The sequence below is a fragment of the Equus caballus genome, chromosome 28, assembly GCF_041296265.1.
Source record: "Equus caballus isolate H_3958 breed thoroughbred chromosome 28, TB-T2T, whole genome shotgun sequence".
Lineage (NCBI taxonomy): Eukaryota > Metazoa > Chordata > Mammalia > Perissodactyla > Equidae > Equus > Equus caballus.
The window spans coordinates 24043589-24049588 of NC_091711.1; the positions used below are offsets into that span (position 1 = coordinate 24043589).

At 43.1% G+C, this 6000-nt stretch overlaps 1 long non-coding RNA gene across 1 annotated transcript; it reads left to right on the plus strand.

Moving 5' to 3' along the window:
* Positions 1-4364: 4364 nt before the first annotated feature.
* Positions 4365-5563, plus strand: LOC138921285 (uncharacterized). The gene is made up of 2 exons (XR_011433744.1): positions 4365-4499; positions 5394-5563. It is a non-coding gene; the product is annotated as an uncharacterized lncRNA (long non-coding RNA).
* Positions 5564-6000: the final 437 nt, after the last annotated feature.

Here is a 6000-nt window from a genome sequence, read left to right on the forward strand (position 1 = left end):
GCTTAGATTTAAACCCAGGCAATCTGCCTCCTGGATCTGAGTTCATAACCGCTCTGCTATATGGCCATCCTGTGATCAGGGGTTTGGATGTTATTCTAAGAGCAACGAGATATCATTGAAGGGCATTAAGCAGGGAGGTGACAGGACCTGCTTTATATTTGGAGATGATCATAACGGCAGCTGCATGGAGCAAAAGGGGAGGCAGAGAGCCCTGTTAGGGGCCATTGTGGGGGTCAAGGTGAGAGATAATGATGGTGTGGATGAGGCAGGGGGCGGTGAGGAGAGACAAAAATTGGGATTGCCAGGAAACCTTTTCAGAGTATAGCCGTAGGGGCTGGCTGATGATTTGGATGTAGGGGTGAGGGGAGAGGAGAAATTCAGGCTCACTTGCAACAAGTTGACTGGAGCAACTTGTTAGATGGAAGAGATGTTTACTGAGTTGGTGAAGAGAAGGGTGTGGAGGAGATATGTGTCGGGTATTTGAAGGTCTAGCATCCATTTCCCTAACAGCATCCCTGTTTCTTGTTGGGGAACACCTCTTTCTTATGGGTAGCAGCCAAGCCAAGAGGTAGTCCTATTAGATATTCCTTTCTTGGAATATGAATCGAGCAGAAGAACAAAATTCAGTCTTTCCAGGGGCAGCCTGCTAACAAAGTTTTCCTTTAAAAGGCAGTAGCTGTGCTTCCTACTTCCCAACCCCGGGACTCCAGCCTCCCGTCAATTCTGTGAGTCCCAAAGCCTTCCAGCACCTTCCCTCTGCCTAAGTTAGCTGGGGCCAGTTCTTGTTGCTTCTAACCAAAGGGAGTACAGGGTGGAAACAGGGTGGGGTTAGGGTGCTGAGAACCAAGAGATACGTTTTGGACAGGTCAAGTTTGAGAAATCAAGGAGGCTGTTAGATAAATGCACCTGGAGCTCAGGGTTGAAATCTGGGATGGAGAGGAATAAACTTGTGGATTGTCAATACGTAGATGATAGAGTGGTGTCTCGCATAATGTCCCATGTCTTTTGCTAAAAGCATCCTGAATCTCCTTGGGGGAAATATTCCTCCTTCTTGGTTAGTAATCTTGATGGTGTTATTAATCAAGTGCCAAACCCTCCTCTGGCCGAATAGCAATCGGGGATCTCAGGCCTGGAAAGTCAGCTTACATCATTCGGCTTGTCACAGAAATTCTTAAGGGATGCTCAAATGGCTTAGGTCAGTTCAGTAAGAATTGGCCAAAGGACTTTTGACAGAACAATCAGGAACAAAGAGTTCTCTTTCTGGCAGGATTGCTAAACTGGTACAATGCAAGCTTAGAGCCACCAGGCCTTTTTTTTTTTTTAACCACCTTGGGGCCATAGTCTGATGAGAATGAGGTCAATACAGCAGAAAACAGATTCAGGTGACCAAAAGAGAGAGGCAATGTGTTGATGCAGCATTGAGGCCCTTGATGCTGTCATTCCTGAAATTAACTTCATGATTATGTCAGTCAATAAATCCCATTTTTGCTTTAGATAGTTGAGTTGACTTTCTGTTACTCACAGCCAAGTGATTTCTGACAAGAACGAATGGTATTTACAGCCCCCTTAGCTGGATGAGACCACACAGGAGGAGAATGTAGATAGAGGGGGAGAATTACAGATCCAGTAGAAGAGAGGAACCAGCATTTTGGTAGATTGTCTCTTGTCTTTGATGACAAATGGGACCAGAAAGATAAGATAATTCATTTGTACTGCAGGAAGAAAATCTGTTGGCAGAATATTGATATTTTTTAAACTGAATGATAGATACATAGTTTGAAAATTCCCAAATTAAAATATTCCTTATGTTTGAAAATTCTCAATTTAAAAAGTCACTTGTGTTGCGCTGTTGCTGCATCACTCCTGCAATCAAAGGACAGCACCTCTTTGCTGAGAGCTCCGTTGCCGCTGAGTCATGCCATCCAAGATAGCGATCATTGGCTACCTGCCTTCTCTTGGCACTCAGCATTCTGAGATGTGGGGATTCAGGACTTTTGGCTGGGAGAAGTCAGACATGTGCAGACTGTTTGTAAATATGTATGAGCTCTCTGCGGTTTGACTGCTCAAAGACAGGGAGGAGCTTGACTCGGGCTCTGCTGGCCCCTGAATTCACCTCGGATGAGACAGACTGGTGTCTCCCAACAAGGCTCCCCAGTTCCTAACAGTGGCCAGGCTGCCATCTTTGGCTTCCAAAGGGATTGTTCTGGTTCCCATGTCAACAGTAGGCTCTGCAGCACACTGATAATTTGAGCAAATGGTCCGGAGTTAGGAGTGGTGGGATGATGAGTTCTACCCAATAGGGAACTGAGACAACCAAATGACAGCTCTGGAGTGGGAAGCCAGGCTTAGGAACGGGAGCAGAGTTATCCTAGAGTTGACAAATGGCAGGGATTGCGGAAACAGTGGAGGCAGAGTCTGCAATTAGAAGAAGTCTGCCCTTTTAATCAGACACAAGAAAACAAAGGGAAACTCTTCCTTTTGCAACACAGGAGAGAAAATGTGGATTTCAAGTCATCTTACTCTAGATGGGTAGACTCTGAGAATAGTCAGAGCCATCCAGCTGGCCTATGATTTAAATAGCTATCATTGACTTTACGAAAACAAGACCCACTGATAAACAGCCTAAGGAAGCACTTAAGTGCTCAGGTTCTGAAGCAGCGTGCCTGCTCTTGCCTCCTCTAATGATTCTGCACCTCACTTTCCTCACCTGTAAAATGAGGATGACAATTTGAACCTGGAAAACATTATGCTAAGTGAAAAAACCCAGACACAAAAGGACCAATATTGTATGATCCAAGTATAGCCATAGGGGCTGGCTGATGATTTGGATGTAGTGTGAGAGGAGAGGAGAAATTCAGGCTCACTTCCAACAAGTTGACTGGAGCAACTTGTTAGATGGAAGAGATGATTACTGAGTTGGTGAAGAGAAGGGTGTGGAGGAGATATGTGTTGGGTATTTGAAGGTCTAGCATCTGGCACAGGCAAATTCATAGAGACAGAAAGTAGAATAGAACTTTCTAGGGCTGGAGGGAGGAGAGAATAGGGAATTATTGTTTAATGGATAGAGTTTCTGTTTGGGATGATGAAAAGTTATGGAAATGAATAGTGGCGATGGTTGCCCAACATTGTAAATATATTTAATGCTTCTGAATTGCACACTTAGAAACAGTTAAAATGAAAAAAGAAAATGGTAAGTACGTGAGGTGATAGATATGTTGATTTGCTTGATTGTGGTGATTATTTCACAGTGTATACATATATCACAACATCAAGTTATATACTTTAAATATATGCAATGTTAATTTGTCAATTATACCTCAATAAAGCAAGAAAAATTATAACGGTAAATTTTGTGCTATATATATTTTACCACATTAAAAAAAATAAGGCTGTTGCTGCAAACATAATGCTGAGTAAAGAGGTCACACAAAAGAATTAGTGCTGTTTGACGTCAGTACATGAAGTTCAAAAACAGGCGAAAATCATCCATGGTGTTAGAAACCAGGACAGTGAGTACCACTGAGGGTGGTGGAGACTGGGAAGGGACTTCGGAGAGCCTGGTAATGTTCTGTTTCTTGATCTGGGGATTGGTGACCTGAGTGGGTTGCCTGTGTGAAAATTATTGAGCTGTCACTTCTGTGTGCACTTTCCTATATGTGTGTTAGATTTCCATAAAAAGTACCCCCTCCCCACCAAAATGAGGAGGACAATAATGTCCTCCTCGGAGGGCTATTGTAGTATTCAGTGAATCAAAACAGATAACACACTTAGAATGGTGCCTGACACATAGGAGGTCTCTAAATCTTTAGCGGCAGTATGTACAACCAAAGATGCTAGTGCCTCTAGAAAGCACTCGTGATCTCCCCCTGCACTTGCGATGCCAGTCATTCCCTCCTTTCCACACTTCCTATGCTTCGAGAGACTTCGCATTTGCTCCTCCAGATCCCCACTCCTTTCCTCTTCTGGATCCTGACCCACCACAGTGTGCTGCCTTTGCCCTCTGCTTCCAGTTGAGTGGGGCCAGTCGGGGGGAGAGAACCAGCAGGAAATTGGAGGGTGAAAGAGCGTGAGGTGGGGATATTTGTTCCCTTCGTGCCCTCTCTTGGGGGGGGGTCCCTGTGGACTGGCTATGTCCACCCACCAAAGGTCACAGTTGCTGTGGAGCAGTCCTCTCCACCCAGCTCTCTCATTCCCCACGTTCTGGTAACTGCTGCCTCCCACTGCCGCTTTGGGCCTAGGAGTGGTAATGGCACCCCATGTTACTGACCCAAGGATCCTGCGCTACTCTCCCTTGTGGTTTCCTGTGGTTTTCTTACGCCCTGCCCGGACCTTTATAAATCACCTTTTTGTTAAAATCTTCTCCAGTTTTCCCAATTTCCGTGTGTCTTCTACTTCTGCTGGGACCCTGACTGCTACCTACTCTCTCAGAGACCCGTGGAAAGGCAGCCACGTATCCTACATGAGCCCACACACCCAGGTCACCGCAGACGAGACCAGAGGTGAGCAGCTGATCAAGCTCTCTGCTGAGAATTGGAATAGAGTCACAGAAACTGAGCGACTGAACCAGAGGAGAGCTCGAAAATTATAAGATCTTGCAGAGGTAGAGAAAGAGTCGGAGCCATGGCAACCCAAAACTGGGAGCAAGCCAAAGCTTCTATAGGACAGTCGAAAAATTTGTCTAGGGACGAAAGGGAGCAGATGCAAAGTGTCGTTTATTGATGTTGTAAAGGCTTTAATATATCCAGGAAAAAATGTGTTCTAACAATATACAATCTAATGTAAAATCATCCAACATGGTTTTCACAGCTATTGAACTATCTTTAAAGTCCCCAGAAATATTGTTCCCACCAAAGTCATGTAAATGAGACTTCGGTTAAATATTTACTGCACAAAATGCAAGAATGCTACTCATTTTGAAATCTTGTTAATAGAGTATGTGTTGAGTGGATATGGTGAGGAGTGGGCAACACTATTTAATAAACTATGGTTATCCATTAGTAACTTTTGAGTTTAGATGACTAATGAAATACAATGGAATAGAAAAGTCAGAAGGCATCGTGGTTCTAAGAGTCAATACTGTTTTGTGAAATTTTATTTCAGTGATACATATATTAGATTCCCAATGTAAAATGCATTTCTATAGGGTCAAAAAAACCTGAAAAATTCTAGCTAACTAAACTCTGTGATTCAGAAATTACTCTGCTACACTGTCAACGTGGGGGTAAAAAAGGAAGAAAACACTGAGTTTTTGTAAATAATTTTGCTAACATGTATAGGGATCATATATTTTGGGACTTAATCTGTCCTTCCACTGATGGTTTTAAGTTAGGACTGGCCACCGAGTAACCATTTCATCATCTTCCTTCCTGCTTTCCCTTTTTTGCAAACTAAAGAAGGGAAGAGTCTTGACAGCACTGTTATCACTGGAGTACCTCCCCAGCGCCTGGAACATCAAAGGCTCTGGATAAGCATTCGATCGATACGTTCTGAAAAATGATCTGTTCACAAAGTCATTGTATGTGCATCACAATCAATGATATGAATAAAGTATTTGAAAATTCCATATACGAATTTCCATATGATCACTAGAATACCCCATAGAATGGTGCTTTAATATCAATTTTTTTCCAAAGACTGCATATTTTTAAAAGGAGACATTTTTACATTATTCTTTATATTATTTTTCATTGGCATTTTTATTTCATTTAATGTTGATGATAACATAGGGTCGGTAATAAATGTTACCAGCTATAGTGGGTTAAATTGTGGCTCTCAAAGACAAGTCTCCTTGGAATCTCAGAACGCGGCCTTATTTGGAATAGGGGTCTTTGCTAACGTAAAGAAGAGAAGGGTCTCAAGATGAGATCATCCTGGATGAGGGTGGGCCTTAAACACGATGATGAATGTTCTTATAACAGACAGAAAAGAAGGCACAGAGAGAAAGCCACGTGAAGACAGAGGCAGAGATTGGAATTATGAATCTCAAGACAAGGAAGGGCA